Genomic DNA, 19,059 nt, shown 5'->3' with positions numbered 1-19,059 from the left:
TCAGCAAGACTGACGCACACCCATCCCCCAGACTGATGAGCTCATTGACTGGTTAGGAGCTGCCAAGTACCTCAGTACTTTTGACTTAACATCTGGGTACTGTCAGATTGCCTTAACTGAGGCGGCCAAGGAGAGGTCAGCATACTCTATCCGAGATGGACACTTTCACTTTAAAGTCATGCCATTTGGGATGAAGAATGCCCCTGCCACCTTTCAGAGGTTGGTCAACCAGGTGTTGGCTGGGCTGGATGAGTTCAGTACTGCCTACCTGGATGACATTGCTGTTTTCAGTTCCACATGGGAGGAATACCTGCAGCACCTCTGAAGAGTGTTAGAGGCCCTGCAGAAAGCAGGCCTCACTATTAAGGCAAGCAAGTGCCAAATAGGGCAGGGTTCGGTGGTGTACTTGGGACACCAGGTGGGGAGTGGGCAGGTGGCTCCCATACAGCCACAAATTGATAAAATTCTGGCTTGGGAGCCTCCCAAGACCCAGATTAAAGTGAGAGCCTTCTTAGGTCTCACAGGATACTACAGGAGGTTTGTCAAGGGTTATGGTACCATTGTTACCCCCTTGACTGAGTTGACTTCGAAGAAGCAACCCAGGAAGGTGATCTGGACAGAGGCTTGCCAGAAAGCTTTTGATGCCCTGAAGGCTGCCATGAGCACAGCACCTGTGCTGAAGGCACCTGACTACTCCAAGGAGTTTGTTGTGCAAACAGACGTCTCAGAGCATGGTATTGGAGCAGTACTCTCACAGCTTAATAAAGAGGGCCTAGATCAACCCATAGCATACATTGGCAGGAGCTTACTTCCCAGGGAATGTAGGTGGAGTGCCATAGAATGTGAAGCGTTTGCTGTGGTCTGGGCACTAAAGAAGCTAAGACCCTGCTTGTTTGGGACTCACTTCCGAGTTCATACCGACCACAGGCACCTCAGATGGTTAATGCAGATGAGGTGTGATAATCCAAAACTGTTGAGGTGGTCCATTTACCTACAGGGAATGGACTTTATGGTGGAACACCGTCCAGATACAGAGCACGTCAATGCTGATGCAGGTTCCTCCACCTTAGTGATGAGAACTCCCATGAGGTTGGGTAGTTGCTCCCCACTTTCATCTGGAGGGGACATGTGTTAAACTTTTCATCCTTGGCATGGTCTCCCTTAACTTTTTGCCTCTGTTTGCGAGGTTGTTGATGTGTGCTGGACTCTGATTTTGCTGTTTTTGTTTCTCTGGGCACTTTACCACTGCTAACCAGTGCTAAAGTGCAAGTGGTCCTATACAGAATGTGTATGTAATTAGCTTATCCATGAGTGGTATATTTGAATTATTAAAAAGGCCCTCATTACAACCCTGGCAGTAAATGCTGCCGACCGCCGTGCTGACTGCCGCCAACATACCGTGACCGGAGCGGTATACCGTTACTGGTATTATGACCCACACAGAGAAATCCACCGCTACACAGATGCCCACACAAGTCCGCCAGCCCAAAGGTCAGTGATAAACTGGCGGTACCAAAACCCACACCATTACACCAACAGAAATATGCCCACAGCATCAAAACCCACGAATCATTGCGGCGGTCAGTCAACCGCGGTAAACCATTGGCGGTACACACCGCTGCTCTCAAAATACGCACACACTAACAAAACAACACCATATTGGACAATTCAAACTATACACACCTGACACACATACACACACCACACCCACACCCACACCCATAATCCAATTTAAAACACACACCTATGATACCCACAACCCCTATTGCCAACTGAGAGAGAGACAAGCCAGAGGCACCCACTGAATATGAGCCACATAACACCGTCAACCATACACCATCCACCCACCTCACAGCACACAGCCAACACATCACCTCACACACCCTCACACATACCACTCACAGTACACCCATGGCACCACAAAGACACCACAGGTTCTCTGAGGAGGAGCTAAGGGGCATGATGGAGGAAATCGTCCGGGTAGATCCACAGCTATTCGGGTCACAGGTGCAGCAGATGTCCATTGTAAGGAAGATGGAGCTATGGCGGAGAGTCGTAGACAGGGTCAACGCCGTGGGACAGCACCCCAGAACAAGGGATGACATCAGGAAGAGGTGGAATGACCTAATGGGGAAGGTGCATTCCGTGCTAGCAAGACACCAGGTAGCCGTACAGAGGACTGGCTGTGGACGCCCACGTCCTCCCACACAACTAACAAAATGGGAGGAGCAAATCTTGGCGATCATGCATCCTGAGTGCCTCGCAGGGGGAGGACAGGCACAGGGAATCCACTCTCCACGAGGCACTTGTAGGGATCCTGGGAGCATACCACCATTCCCAGGAGACCATGGGCCAGATACTGGACAAGTTGCAGGAGACCCAGCGGCTGCAGGAGGGACAGTACCTGGGGATCAGGGAGGACCAGAAAGACATCCACTCCACCCTGGTCACCATTGCAGGGGTGGTGGAAGACATGGCTAATACAATGAGGGAGGCAGTGGCACAACAACAGGCTCCTGACACTAGTCACACCGAAGAACAGCCCTCCACCTTTGCCGACGCTAGTGGACAGGAGGCCCCGCCACAGGACCAACAGGCCACCAACACCCCACCCCCTGCAGAAGGAGAACCATCCCGCAAATGGTCCCTGCGATCCAGGCAGAAGCCAGAGAACATTGCCAAGACCCCCGCCAGGAAATTAGACTCTTCTGAATGACACCCTTGTGTCCACTCTGTCACCCTGTCCACCTCTTACTGCCATTGCTCCCCTTCCTATGCCCCCTTGGACAATGCACCTGGAATACAAATAGACTGGACTCTACCCTGGACATTCCTCCATCAGCAACCCAGACCATTGCAATACTCCCTCCACTTATTAGCACATAAATAAACACCCTTGGAACAAATATGGAGTCTGTCAAATGATTGAAATATGTATTAGTTTAACAAGCTGTAATTCAGATGTACAGTTATGTATACACAGGTATGACCTGTAGTGGGTAGCAGTAAACACACCAGGAGCCAGAGTGGGGCACAGAGATCTGAAAATAGAGATGCCAAAGGGTACAGTAAGTGGCCATAGACATAGGGAAATCAGGCTGCCATGTTCAATGTCTAACACAAAACTGCAATGGCAAGGGAAGTTACAGTGTCTTACCTGTATGTCACTGGAAGTACTGTTGAATGAGTGAACGTCTGTTGTCCACATCTTCTTCCTCTGCCTCCTCTTCCTCACTGTCCACAGGCTCCACCGCTGCCACAAGACCATCTGCAGGCTCATCCTCCTGCAGAAAAGGCACCTGGCGTCTCAAGGCATATTGTGCATATTGAACACCTTCTTGGGTGAGTAGTACAGGGATCCGCCTGTCAGATGGAGGCACCGGAATCTGGCCTTCAGGAGGCCAAAGGTTCTCTCAATTATCCTCCTTGTTCACCCATGTGCCTCATTGTAACGTTCCTGTGCCCTTGTCCTGGCATTCCTCACTGGGGTCAGTAGCCATGAGCGGTTGAGGTAACCAGAGTCACCTGCAAATATCGAGGGATACCTGTTCCACACACTCACCCTTAGGGACAATCCCACACCCATATACCTACATCAACTGTGTGGGGACCATGGGCTCACCTATTAGCCATGCCCGGCACCTCTGGAGTTGAGACATCACATATGGAAGGCTGCTATTCCTCAAGATAAAGGCATCATGCACAGAGCCAGGATACTCGGCATTCACATGGGAGATGTACTGGTCCGCCAAACACACCATCTGCACATTCAGAGAGTGAAAGCTTTTTATATTCCTGAACACTTGTTCCTTTCTCCGGGGCGTGGGACAAATGCTATATGTGTACCATCAATGGCACCAATTATACTGAGGATATGTCCCAGGGCATAAAAGTAAGCCTTCACTGTGGCCAAATCCTTCACTTGGGAGAATACGATGTAGCTGCGTATGTGTTTCAGAAGAGCAGACAACACTCTGGTCAACACGTTGGAGAGCATTTGCTGAGACATCCCTGATGCCATGGCCACTGTTGCTTGGAAGGAATCACTTGCCAGGAAATGGAGCACTGACAGGACCCGCACTAGCGGGGGATACCTGTCGGCTGCCGGATGGCTGAAATCAGGTCTGGCTCCAATTGGGCACACAGTTCTAGGATTGTGGCCCTATCTAGTCTGTAGGTAAGGATAATGTGTTGTCCTCTATTGTCACGAGGTCCACCAGGGGTCTGTACACGGGGGATGTCTCCACCTCCTATTCATCCTCACGGTTGAACTCTAGGGTGGAAAACGGTGAGCAGAGGGTCATATTCACACATATGTGAAATTAAAAATGCATTTTTCCCTTTACAGAAACAGTCTGTGAATACGAAAGTCAGTTGATGTGCCAATGTCCGGTGTGACACAGTTAGGTGCCGTGGCTTGTGCCCCCCTGAAATGGCGGCTGCCTCACCTGTGAGGAGAGACAAGTGGAAATTAGGTAATTCTGCCGTCTCTGTGCACCATTGCGGTTGGCGGTCAACGACCGCCGCGCCACCTCGCATTGGTTATCATTGGGCCCTATGGGTTCCAGGAGCCAATGGCGATGTATGCCGGCAGTGACAGTATGCACCGCTGTGGACGTGACCACCATTTTCTATCTGTTCACTCACTTGCTACCTGACCTTCAACAGGAGAGGACCTACACTGCAAGTGCTGCTGTGACCTGTGCCTGGAAGCAACAGTGGCTCGAGTATCTGGGAAAAGGGCCCCCCCTTCACTTCGGAGGAGTTGGAGAGACCGGTGGATGGGGTCCTACCCCAGTACACTTTACTCTATGTTCCTCCAGACAAACAGGTGAGTACACTGTGAGCATGATGCGCGGGCCATGAATGTATGGATTGCTGTGTGTGTAAGCCTCGTGTAGGGGGGCTGAGGGGTCCTGGACAGAGTGCTGCATGTCTGGTGGTCAATGTCAGTGCATGAGGGGATGGGAGGGATATTGTGGGCCATGAGTGTAACAGTCTGGACGGTATGACTAATCCCTTTTTTCTATGCATATTTTCCTGCAGGTCAGCGTTCACCAGAAAAAGGGTATTTGGCGTGCCATCGCCAAGGAGATGCGGACCCTGGGGGTCTTTACACAGGAGGAGCACCCTCTACCGCAAATGTGGGAGGACCTGCGCCGCTGGGCAAGGAAGATGGCGGAGGCCCATCTGGGGCTGGCCTCCCAATGAGGAACGGGTGGCCGCCATACCCTGACCCCCCTGATATTCTGCATCCTGGCGGTGGCCTATCCGGAGTTGGATGGGCGCTTGAAGGCATCACAGCAGCCACATGGGGGTGAGTGCAGATTCTGAATCAATATTTTGCGTGCGTTAAGGTTGTACCTAGGTGGGAGATGTGGGCTGTGGGTGCCTGTAGGCCAGGGTGAACTGGCAGGGTAGGTCCCTTGTTGGGCAGGCTCTGAAGCACTCCAACCCCAAAAGTGCTAGTGGGCATCTACTACTGGGCAGGGTCCTGTTGGTTTCTGGTGTGCAGCCAATGGTGTTGGACAATGTACCCCATGAGCTGGTGACTAGCTTTGTAACTGGTAGTGAATGGCCTAGTGCATAGGGCTGATTCCTGTGTGTTGTGTACGCCAACGGTAGTGTTGTTGCTGGCATTGACCAAGTGTATCCTCTGTCCCTCCCCCCTTCTTGTTTTGTCACCCTGTCCTTGTGTGCATTAGCATCATCTGGCAGAGGAGCAGAGGCACCAGTGATGGAGGGAGCTGCATCCCACATGGGCCTGGAGGCCGAATCCACTGACAGTGAGGGCACCAGTGGGATGGAGGGCGAGGGGAGCACCACGTCAGAGACAGGAGGGGACACTATAGACAGCGACTTCTTCTCTGATGGAAGCTCCCTGGTAGTGGCGGACACCTCTTTGCCCACCCCAACAACAGGCACAGCCACCACCCCCGTACCAGCACCGCCCTCCCACAAGCCCCTTAGCGCGTTTCCCGTGCCCGCTCACCCAGGACTGTGGGCATCTCCTTCGCCCCAGGCACCTCAGGCGCTGCCCCAGTCAGCCCTGCTGCCCTCAGTGAGGAGGCTATGGACTCCTGAGATCCCTCACTGTTGGGCAGTCAACCATACTGAATGCCATCCAGGGTGTTGAAAGGCATTTGCAACAAACAAATGCATACCTGGAGGACATTCACTCTGGCGTGGCGGCCCAACAGAGAGCATTTCAGGCTCTCGGCTCTGCACTGATGGCAGCCATTGTCCCTGTCTCCAGCCTCCCCCCACCAATTTCCTCTACACAGTCCCAATCCCCTCAACCCCAACCTATCCCAAGCACCTTCAGACCAACATTCACCCAAATCAAAATACAGAAGTGGCTCCGGCAAACACAAGCACCATACTTCATCTCACAGGCACTCACACAAGCACCATACCCATGGAGACACACCAGCACCTACTGCCTCCACTGTATCCCCCTCCTTCCTCCTCATCCACCTCACTCCCAGTTGCATCTCCACTCACACCTGCATGCACTACATCCTCATCCACTACCTCCATCACCAGCACGCCTATCACTAAACACCCCTCACTGGCATTCACCACCCACACATCCATTCACACGTCCCCTGTGTCCTCTCCCACTGTGTCTGTGACCCCTCCTCCCAAAGTACACAAACCAAGCACACACTCACCCAACAGCCATCCACCTCACAACAGTATTCAGCTCATGCACCTGCACCCAAACACAGCAGGCTGACACTTCCTAAAAGCACTCCCTCTTCCTCCACCCCCAAACCTTCACCCTCTTCCCACCCCAATGTCCCTAAGAAGCTTTTCCTAGCCAACACTAGCCTCTTCCCTACCACTCCCCGCGTCCTTTACCTCAGGCCAGGGTGGCCAGAACCCAGCCCAGCACCTCAGCCACTAAGTCCACATCCGCTGTGGTTTCTGTAGCTGTGAAAGGATCTAAGGAGGTACCCGCCAGCCCAGCCAGTGTGCCACCAACACCTGCTGAGGCCAACCAAGGCCAAGAAGATTCAGCCACCTGGCAAGGGCAAGAAGGGGACAGCATCCAGCAAGGAGAAGGAGGCACATTCAGCCAGCAAGGCCAAGTCAAAGACTCCAGCTGGCAGAAGCAAGGAGGCACCACCATCTGCCAAGGGCGGGAAGGGGCACAGAACACCAGCCAGGGCACTTCAGCCTTCCGAGGCTGCAGGTGAAGGCCTGGAGGCTACCACCACAACCGCCAGCACTGCCACCTGCACCGGGCCAGCACCGCCACCTGCACCCCTGCAAGCAGCACCACTGCCAGCAGCAGCCCCAGTGGGCAGCTGTCCGAGGCTGCAGGGGAAGGGCTGGAGCCTCCCCCCACCACTGGCAGCACCAACAGAAGCAAAAGCACTGCCACCACTGTACAGCTGTCCCCGCCGGCGGACTGTAGTTCTGCCTCCATGGAGTGTCATGCATCCTGCCCACAGAAAATCGTGTGGGTCTGACACCCAGGTGAGTGACTGCGACCTTGCACTCCTCATGTGCTGCATCACAGGGCACAAAGCCCTCTCCAGAACCAGTGAAAGAAGGCATCCACTCACCCCCTCCTTGCCAGGATGAAGCACACTGGGCACAAGGTCCCCTCCAGAACCAGTGGAAGAAGTCATCCACTCACCCTATCCATGCCAGGATGAATCACACTGGGCACAAAGCCCCCTCCAGAACCAGTGGAAGAAGGCATCCACTCACCCCATCCTTGCCAGGATGAAGCACACTGGGCACAAAGCCCCCTCCAGAACCAGTGGAAGAAGGCATCCGCTCAACCTATCCTTGCCAGGATGAAGCACACTGGGCACAAAGGCCCGTCCAGAACCAGTGGAAAAAGGCATCCACTCAGTCCCTCCTTGCCAGGATGAAGCACACTGGGCACAAAGCCCCCTCCAGAACCAATGGAAGAAGTCATCCACTCACCCTATCCATGCCAGGATGAATCACACTGGGCACAAAGCCCCCTCCAGAACCAGTGGAAGAAGGCATCCACTAAGCACCTCCTTGCCAGGATGAAGCACACCGGGCATAAAGCCCCCTCCAGAGCCAGTGGAAGAAGGCATCCACTCATCCTACCCTTGCCAGGATGAAGCACACTGGGCACAAAGCCCCCTCCAGAACCAGTGGAAGAAGGCATCCACTAGAGAGACTTTGGCCTTGCACTCCCCAGGACCAAGCAGTGGGCAAAGCACCCACTTGAGAGACTGTGGCTTTGCACTCCCCAGGACCAAGCAGTGGGCAAAGCACCCACTTGAGAGACTGTGGCTCTGCACTCCCCAGGACCAAGCAGTGGGCAAACCACCCACTTGAGAGACTGTGGCTTTGCACTCCCCAGGACCAGACAGTGGGCGTGGAGCCCCCTCCAGGAGCAGTGGCGTCGTACCATCTTCTGGCTGAGGTGCCCCCCCTTCCCCGTCCCCCTGACGTGCCTGTGTGTTTTCGACCTGATGCCCGTGTAGTGTTCTCTCCGTATTGAGGCAGGAGTCAAGTGTGGGCTTGGCCGAAGAGTTTTGGCCCAGTGGGGAACAGACATTTTGAGTGGGCATTGTCCCACCTTTTGTATATATTGTAATAATACTGTTTTTGATTTCTGAACGTGTTTCTACGTATTTCTAATATTACACTCTTTGGACTCCATTCCTTTTGTCCTTGCGTTATATGTAATTTTGTTGCATGTGTTTTTATGTATGATGTTGGGGGTGAGGGTAGGGGTGGGGGTGTTGCGTTTGTGTGTCACTCTCTTGTTCCCCCTCCACTCCCTTGTGTGCTAGGTGTAGTACTCACTGTGGTCGTCGTCACCGGCATTGGTGCTCCTGGTATAAGAGCAGATACACCTGCATGGGGAAGAACTGCAGCTCGGGCTCCATGGAGTCCTGGTTCTTCCTAGAGTGTCGAGAGGTGAGTCTTTTCCCTTCAGAACACTGTTTCCGCCATGCTTTTGATGGCGTTGGTAGCGCCCCGGAAAAGGTGGCAGATAGGCCTCTTGTAATACAGTGGCCGGAACCTTATCTTCCGCATGAATGTTGGTGGTTACAGCCGCGGTGTTTGTTGCTACCGCCGTGGCGGACAGAGTGTTAAAGTGGCTGTAAGTGTTGGCGGTTTCTGCCGTGGTCATGATTCCATTTGTTTTACCGCCGGCCTGTTGGCGGTGTTACCGCCACTTTAACACCGACCCCCAGGGTTGTAATGAGGGCCTAAGTCCCTAGTACAGTGCACTAGAGGTGCCCAGGGCCTGTACATCAAATGCTACTAGTGGGCCTGCAGCACTGGTTCTGCCACCCATCTAAGTAGCTCTGTAATCATGTCTCAGACCTGCCACTGCACTGTCTGTGTGTGCAGTTTTAAACTGTAAGTTCGACTTGGCAAGTGTACCCACTTGCCAGGCCTACACCTTCCCTTTTCATACATGTAAGACACCCATAAGTTAGGCCCTAGGTAGCCGCAGGGCAGGATGCAGTGTATGGTTAAGGTAGGACACTTAGGGGGTTATTCCAACTTTGGAGAAAGTGGTAATCCGTCCCAAAAGTGACGGTAAAGTGACGGATATACCACCAGCCGTATTACGAGTCCATTATATCCTATGGAACTCGTAATACGGCTGGTGGTAAATCCGTCACATTTGGGACAGATTACCACCTCCTCCAAAGTTGGAATAACCCCCTTAGTAATGTGTTTTAGATGTCCTGACAGTGAAATATTGCTACATTTGTTTTTCACTGTTGCAAGGCCTGTCCCTCTCATAGGTTAACATGGGGGCTACGTTTAAATCTGATTAAAGTGTAGATTCCCTTTGGGAGCGGATGGACATGTGGAGTTTGGGGTCTCTGGGCTCACAATTTAAAAATACATCTTTTAGTAAAGTTGATTTTAAGATTGTGTGTTTGAAAATGCCACTTTTTGAAAGTGAGCATTTTCTTGCTTATACCATTTCTGTGACTCTCCCTGTTTGTGGATTCCCTGTCTGGGTCAGTTTGACAGTTGAGGTGGTTGCACCTCACACTAGACAGTGACACAAAGGGAGCTGGGGTGTAGTCTGCCTTTCCTGATGAGCCATCTGTGCTAGGAGGGAGGGGAGGAGTGGTCACTCACACCTGAAAGGGCTGTGCCTGCCCTCACACAATGCAGTCTCCAACCCCCTGGTTAATGTCTGGGTCCTGGCCAGGGCAAGGCAGGATTTCACATTCAAGAGAGAATTTGCTTTGAAGTAAGCCTACTTCAAAGGAGAAATTGGGTATAAGAAGGACACCCAAAACCACAGACTTTAGAACTCTTCTGGAAACCAAAAGGAACCTCTGCCTGGAGAAGAGCTGAAGAGCTGAGGAAGAAAGCTCCCCTGCCTGTGCTTTGTGGAGCTATCCTGCAGTTGCTGTTTCTGTTGGAGTAAGAAGGCAAGGACTGGGCTTTGTGTGCCTTCCATCTTGTGAAGATCTCCAAGGGCTTGATTTAGAGCTTGCCTCCTGTTGTTTGAAGGCTCAGGGATAGCAAAGACTTCTCTCTGCCAGCACCTGGAGTCTCTGGAGAGGCTCCGACTCTGCCAAGTGGTGTCCATCCAGTTCCTGGGACCCTGAAAGGAGAAGCTGGCAGCCTAATAGGAAGAAATCCATGCACAAAACGCTGTGCGGGTAAAAGATCAACACATCTCTGATCTGCAGCTGATAATTCGACGCACCACATCACTAACGGAGGCTGGTGAGATCGCAACCCGCGCTGCGTGGTTTTCAGATCATCGTGTGGCTGGAATTCCGACGCAAGTACCACTGGGCGTGTACAAACAATGCAAGGCCTGCCCAGACCCTAGAGTGCTGACCGGATCGGCACATCGCTCTCCTGCGGAGAGAAGAAACGACGCACCCCGACCTGACAAAAGGAGAAACGATGCAAGGTCTTGCTTGTGAGTGAAATCAACGCATTGCTAGCACTTTTTGACGCACACTCGCCAGTGCTGGGTTATTTTTGATATACCCAAGGTACATTTTCACGCTAATAGTGTCAGTGTGTGTTTAAAACTACATGAAGACTCTTTTTGCTTTTTAATTGGTAACTTGACTTGTGTATTATGGATTTTCTCGTTTTGGTCTTGTTTTGTTTAGATAAATATTTTCTATTTTTCTAAACCTGTGTTGTGTCATTTTGTAGTGTTTTCATTAAGTTACTGTGTGTGTTGGTACAAATACTTTACACCTAGCACTCTGAAGTTGAGCCTACTGCTCGTGCCAAGCTACCAACAGGGTAAGCAGGGGTTAGCTGAGGGTGATTCTCTTTTACCCTGACTAGAGTGAGGGTCTGTAGCCGGGTAGCCGAAATCCCAGCTACGTACGATGCAGGTTCCCCGTCAGGCAAGTGCCTCGGGGGTCCCGCAGGAGAAAACATCCCAGAAGCCGTAAACCCGGATATCCGGGTTTCCGAAATATTGAAAATAGATGAAGGACACCGCACGCGGGGCATGAAGGAAGAGGAGGATGCCGAGGAAGCAGACGCCGAGATGGAGAAGGAGATCGCGCAACGAGAAGACGAAGGGGAAGGAAATTCAGCCGTCGGGGAAGAAGAGGCCCAGGACGCGGGACTCGAGATCTCCGGAGGAGACCCCACAGAGGGACAGGGAAGTCCAGAAAAACAACAACTCCGCAACGTCCCTGGAGGGGCGTGGCTCCAGCAGGTACGGTCCTGCTTAAAGCATAAAATAAGGGCTATAGTGGGAAGGGAGGAGGGTGGAGAGGACGAGAGGAGAGGGAGGGAAGGGGTTTAGGGGAGAAAGCACCGACTTGAAAGGCCACAAGATACTAAATACAGAGCAGTGCTGGGAACGTTTTATGGGCACCACAAAGATGACGGTGCAGGGCCTTTCTCTACACCCATCCGTTCATTCTCTTTCTAGGGGTGGAGTCGTGACCCACACCACCCTCATTCCCTCACACCCACCGTCTTTTTTTTTTTCTCTCTCTCTCTCTCTCTCTCTCTCTCTCTTTCTCTCTCTCTATCCCCTCCCAGCACTAAGATAAGAAAACCCCATCACCCAGAAATCCCACTGACTTACCTTTCGTTCCTTTTCTGGTCGACCTGACAACACCATCTGTGGGGAGGATTCACATCTACCACCGGGAACCCTGGAAAAGAAGAAACAAAGAAAATCACCAAGACCTAAAATAAAGACAGTGACTGTGACGGGGATTCCTATATTCTAAAATAAAAATCACTTATATAAACCCTCACCCAGGTGTCTCATTAATCCCTATCGCTATACCCACTGCCACAGTGGTGTCAGAAGTGGGATACAAGATTGCGATAGAGGACAGAAGGACAGTCCAGCCAGAACCATGGAAGTAAAGCCCACCATAGAGGATATGATACAACAACTCGCCGAAGGCCAACGCCATCTCCAGATGGTTTGGGAGGCACAACAGAGGGAAGCCAAGGAGGATAGAGAGGCCCTCCAGAGTGCACTAAAAAGTCCGGCCACCATTATGGCAAATAATCAGTTGGTGCATGAGACAGCCCTACAAAAGTTAACGGACACTATTGCCACCAGTAAGGTTCACCCAAACGTACCGAGTTCGGTACTCCAGAAATTTCAAGAGGGGGAGGACCCGGATGCGTTTTTTACAAACTTTGAAAGGGTGGCTTCCTGCGCCCAGTGGGCCGAAGAACGATGGGGTCAGGATGTGGCCCCCTTATTAACGGGTATATTACAAACTGCATATCAGGCCGCCAATCCAGCTGGGACTACACTGTACACCGAAATTAAGAAGAGTATCCTGGAAGGTTTGGGGCATGACACAGAATATTACCGCCTAAGGTTCCGTAAGATAAAGTGGACCCCTGCCGAAGACCCAAGGATATTCTATTATAGGGTAAAAGACCTAGGCCTTAAATGGCTAGGCCCCCTAGGAACAGATAGAGAAGACGTCATGAAAGCAATCCTTTTGGAACAGTATTTGGAATCCCTTTTCCTCTCACCCGTAGTTGGATCCGACAACACCCTAAAGTCGACACCAACATGGCAATCGACCTGGCCTGCGCCTACCATTGATCGACTGAGTTCAAGAGTGGACCCTCCAGACTGCCAAATCCTTCTAATCGACCTCAAACAATAACTGCCCGACCCCCTTTTTGGAAGGTCATGGAAGACATTCTGGTTCCCAGAATAGGCGAAAAAAACCTATGCAACAACCCCAATGCTACAGCTGTGGCGAATGGGGACACATAGCACGGACATGCCCTCGCAAGGAGGACAAGACAAAACCTATAAAGATCGGAATAACCCGGGGTCGAGTCCTATGTACCGGGAAAGGTAACCCTAGATAGATACAGGAGATAAAGATCAACGGTAAAAGCATTAAGGCCTTAATAGACTCAGGATGTAGTCAGTCAGTCCTTAGAGCCGGTTTGGTTGAACTTCCAGAACATTGGCCCCCAACAATGTGTTTCCATATGCTGTATTCACGGAGATAAGAGGGAATACCCCCTGACCTCAGTACGTCTCGAATGGGAAGGGAAGCCTGGTCGAAGAATGTATCTTAGGTACAGATTATATACATTTTCCCGAGTTATTATGAAAAGCAAAAGCAGGAGTCCAGTTGGAATCTTGGTGGGCAGAGGCTCCCTTTTTGGACATTCCGATAGAGAGCGGACCCCTCTGTTATAGACCTAGTAAACGGGAAAAGAGACATGAGAAACACCTATACTGGACACAGGAAAAGGAAGAGGACTCAAAGAAAGTATTGCATGCTACCCCGGCCCCTTTACCCTCCTTCCGTAGCAGTCAACGGGAAGACCCATCCCTCCAACATGCCTGGAAAGGAGCCAAGACTGAAATTTCAGGCGAGGTGGGTCCTTATTTCCTTATATGCAAAAACCTCCTATATTGCATAACTAAACACGACAATCAGGAAAAGAGACAATTAGTAGTACCAGAACCTTATCGAACACAAGTACTTTTCCTAGCTCACAATCAACCCGGGGGGCATTACGGCACAGAAAAGACTGAGGAATATTTGTTACGTAGGTTTTATTGGCTGGGGGTTTATGCCCACATCCGACGGTTTTGCACCCAATGTCCTAAATGCCAACTAGTAGACTCCAGAAGCCAGAGGAAAGTACCCTTACAATCTCTGCCTATAATAGATATTTCCTTTTCAAGGGTTGGAATGGACTTGATAGGCCCCCTCCTTCCGTCCACAAAAGGACATACCTACATACTAGTCCTTGTTGATTACGCCACCAGATACCCAGAAGCCATACCACTCACCAGCATGATGACCAAAAATGTAGCCCAGGCCATGATTGGCTTCTTTTCTAGAGTTGGATTTCCTAATGAAATTTTAACGGATCACGGTACTCCATTCGTGTCAGCCTTAATGAACCACACCTGTAAAACATTGGGGGTCAAACAACTGAAAACGTCGGTATACCACCTACAAACCGACGGCCTCGTCGAATGGTATAACCGTACTATAAAATCATTACTGAGAAAAACCATCTCAGAATCAGGCCGAGACTGGGATAGGAAACTCCCACAAGTCCTCTATGCAATACGGTCCCACGAACAAGCCTCCACAGGACATAGGCGGTCATTCTGACCGCGGCGGGCGGCGGTCGCCGCCCGCCATGCGGTTACCACCGAATGACCGCACTGCGGTCAAAAGACCGCAGCGGTCATTCCAACTTTCCCGCTGGGCCGGCGGGTGACCGCCAAAAGGCCGTCCGCCGGCCCAGCGGGAAAGCCCCTGCAACGAGGAAGCCGGCTCCGAATGGAGCCGGCGGAGTTGCAGGGGTGCGACGGGTGCAGTGGCACCCGTCACGATTTTCACTGTCTGCAAAGCAGACAGTGAAAATCTTTGTGGGGCCCTGTTAGGGGGCCCCTGCACTGCCCATGCCAGTGGCATGGGCAGTACAGGGGCCCCCAGGGGCCCCACGGCACCCGTTCCCGCCATCGTGGTTCAGGCGGTGGACACCGCCAGAAACAGGCTGGCGGGAAGGGGGTCGGAATCCCCATGGCGGTGCTGCAAGCAGCGCCACCATGGCGGATTCCCTGGGCCAGGGGAAAACCGGCGGGAAACCGCCGGTTCCCCTTTTCTGACCGCGGCTTTACCGCCACGGTCAGAATAGCCCAGGAAGCACCGCCAGCCTGTTGGCGGTGCTTCCGCCGCCCTCCGCCATGGCGGTCATGGACCGCCAGGGTCGGAATGACCCCCATAGTCCTTTTGAGTTGGTCTTCGGGCGACAGCCTTGTGGTTTATTAGATATGGCGGCCGAGACATGGGAAGAAGAAGAAGGAGGGGAAAAATCCTTATTAGAGTACATCCAAGAACTCAAGTCCCAACTACAGACGGTTTGGGAAGACGTTCATGAAAACATGGAAAGGGCCCAGGAAAAACAGAAGAAGTATTACAATCAGGGGACGTAAGCAAGGCAACTCCAACCCAATGATAAGGTCCTCATATTACGTCCAAGTTCCGATAACAAGTTATTAGCCAAATGGCAAGGCCCATATAAAGTTGTAAAGCTAGTCTCCCCTGTTACCTATCTTGTAGAAGTATCTCAAACTCCAAAAAGAGTACAAATTTATCATATCAACTTGCTAAAGAAATGGAAAGAACCCACTATTTCCTTAACCCCTGTCGCGACGGGTTTTATGGTAACTCCCAATAAAGCCCTAGATATTGAGCTATGCCCTACTAACCTCGAGATGCCCTTGGAGCGTCCTCAGATCAATCCTGAAATAAACACGTTCCAACAAAACCAGCTGAATTGCCTTCTGGCCCACCACATCAGGTTCTTTTCGAAAATCCCCGGTAAGACAACATTGATACAACATCACATTAAAACCCCAGAGGGTCAAAACGTACACCTCCGACCCTATCGCATCCCAGAGGCCCGAAAACATCTAATTGAGCAAGAAGTAAAAACCATGCTACAAATGGGGGTTATAGAGCCATCAGTCAGCCCTTGGTGTTCACCAATCGTATTAGTCCCGAAACCAGATGGCTCGGTCCATTTCTGCATTGACTTCCACAGACTAAGGGGGTCATTCCAAGCTTGGCGGGCGGCGGGAGCCGCCCGCCAAGCGGGAACCGCCAGGAGACCGTACCGCGGTCAAAAGACCGCAGCGGTCATTCTGGGTTTCCCACTGGGCTGGCGGGCGACCGCCAAAAGGCCGCCCGCCAGCCCAGTGGGAAACACCCTTCTACGATGAAGCCAGCTCCGAATGGAGCCGGCAGAGTGGAAGGTGTGCGACGGGTGCAGTAGCAACCGTCGCAAATTTCAGTGTCTGCTAAGCAGACACTGAAATTCAAAGTGGGGCCCTCTTATGGGGGCCCCTGCAGTGCCCATGCCATTGGCATGGGCACTGCAGGGCCCCCAGGGGCCCCACGACACCCCTCACCGCCATCCTGTTCCTGGCGGTCGAAACCGCCAGGAACAGGATGGCGGTGAGGGGGTCGGAATCCCCCATGGCGGCGCAGCAAGCTGCTAAAAGAGGAGCGAGTGCCTCAGAGATAGTAAGAGATATGTTCAGTTCCATAATTTCATCAGTAGGTGTGATCTTAAATGATATTAAAATTAGGAAGCTGTCAACTATTTTAGATAGGTTACCTACTGACACTGCAGGTGCTATGTTATTAATGGACACAGAAATTGTTGCTGTGAGATCAATGGTTTTGCAAAATCACCTTGTGTTTGACATTCTTCTTGCAAAGTAAGGAGGAGTCTGTTGTACATACACACATAATAGTAATAAAGAGATAAGTAAGTATGTCTCAAATATTACTGGCTTGAGAAATGACCTGAGGAGTCTAACAGCAACAGATGCATGGGAAGCTATGAATAATCGTTTTTCCACCATTGGTAAATGGTTGGGAAACATGGGAAAAGGAACAGAGGGACATCTTAAAACCCCTGTTGATTATAGCTTTGTGTGGTTTGGTTGCATTTGGAACTTACAAACTATTCAAGAAGCTGAATGAGAAAAGGGGAAAGACTAGACAGGGGAGCGAAGAGATAGAAATGAAGAATAGGAGAAGCATTTATTATTTTAACCTCAAGAAGTTTGAGGATTACAGTAGACCTTATCAAAACAAACCATTGAGGTTTTGAATTGTCTCAGTGAAGTGAGAAATTTACCATTTGTGATGGTGTGATTTGCCATCAGCGGAGGGACTGATAGAGCTTGAAATTTAGTGTCCCTTGTGTAACAGAAGACATCAGGCCACCATCCCATGTGAGTGCAGCCATTCCCAATGGAGTCGCAAATTACAACCTACCCCATGAATATTGATGAGGTAGATAATTTGCAACCCCATTGGGAATCGCAAACAGCGTCATTGACCCTGTTGTACATTTGGTATTGAGACTCACAATTTGTGCCTCACAAATGAGTCAGAAATTGCGAGTCGCAAAACATACAGTCATACATCTAGCCCTAAATGTAGAAAGTTGCACTGACATGCTTGTGAATGTGCCTTGTTACAATGCAGAGTTTGACTTATGAGGTAATTGAATTTCATTTAATGTTATTAGAACATAAGTGGTACTGAAATGTGATTTAGTCTCTATATTAACAGGATATATTAAAACGATATTGAATTCCTAATAAATAATGGATTAAAAATAAATGCAAAATTTAGAGAAATGCAGTTCTCTGGTATATTTAGTGAAATGTGTTAACAAACTTTGATAATTTAAAATGAAATATATTACTCACATTATTGAAGAAATTTTTACTGTCGAGCTCCTAAGTTTGCATATTATGTAAGATTAAAATTTAAATGTATTAATTGAATTTAATTTTATGATTTCTTGCCTTAGAACAAGTGAGGCCTGCAGAGTTTGGCTTTCTGTGATTGCGCTAGAATGCTGATTCATTTCCTAAAGTGAACTTTCTTGTAGGATACATTCCCTCGAGAAAACTAAGTTTTTGCTAATAAGCTGAATTGTTTAAGCATAGACAGAATGTATCATATTGCCCTTGAGTGAAGAACATTGTGTAACATGGACTGACATTGTATACAATTGTTTCAAAATTGCGTGGAGTCTCACGGATGGAAGATGTTCCCATGATATACCTGGGAAGGAATTGAAATGTTTCAATTTGGAGTTGTATGATCAATTTCTATTGGGAGATGCCCCTTTAACGTGAAATGGACTGATATCTTTGACTAATCAGAATGTTTTGGAAATTCTAAAATATCGATGGACATTTGAATTTTGAGCAGTCCCTGACACATCCTTGTAGTCCACAGATTCTACTCTAATGTTTGCAGATATCCTGCTGACTTCCTGACGCTTTGCTGATAAAGAATTCCTGAATGCTGTATCTCTAAGAGAGGTATCTCCCTTTCTACTTGTCTCTTTGAAAACCTTCTATTTTACTTTCAGAAGACTCTTGGCAGAGCTTCTGATATGCTGACACTATCCCTTTGTAGCTATATTTTGCCCATTTTAGTTAGTAACCAACAGTCCAAGATTAGCTTTTTCAAAATATTTTTGGCTTTTTTGTGCTTTTCATATTTTGCTTGAATGTTTTCTTCCAAACACATATATTTACCTGATGTGGTGGGTTGTTGGGCTTTCCACCGTCTAGCCTACATTTATGACTTTGTTAACTGAATTTACTGATGATTTCTGTGTCATCAGTTGTAGATGGCTGCTCTTGAGGCATTGAGTAATGCTGAAGCCGTGGTGTAAAAATGGCCCTCAATGCCTTCACGGTTCCAGGGGGTGGGTCCCTACTCCAGGAGGACCCTTAGGCAGTGTGTATGGGCCCATGGCCTGAGAGCCCCTGACTGGGTCCCTGCATAGGGGCTGGGCCGGCTTTAGGTCAGTGAGACCAGAGCACTGAGTAAGGTGGGGAGGCGCTGTGCTGTGTTTAAAAATAACCTATGAGTTTAGAAGCACTGATCTTCCTTGTTCATCCAGCAGTTTTCAGACAAATATAAAAATATCAAGATAACTCTGGTGATTAATGCAACTGCTGGTGAGAGATCCAAATTTTGTCTAGTGGCAGTTTTACTCATAATAAAGTAGTACAGAGTGATAATGTGC

The sequence above is a fragment of the Pleurodeles waltl genome, chromosome 3_1, assembly GCF_031143425.1.
Source record: "Pleurodeles waltl isolate 20211129_DDA chromosome 3_1, aPleWal1.hap1.20221129, whole genome shotgun sequence".
Classification (NCBI taxonomy): Eukaryota; Metazoa; Chordata; class Amphibia; order Caudata; family Salamandridae; genus Pleurodeles; species Pleurodeles waltl.
The sequence above is the reverse complement of the archived record's forward strand: the minus strand, read 5'-3'. Positions refer to the sequence as shown.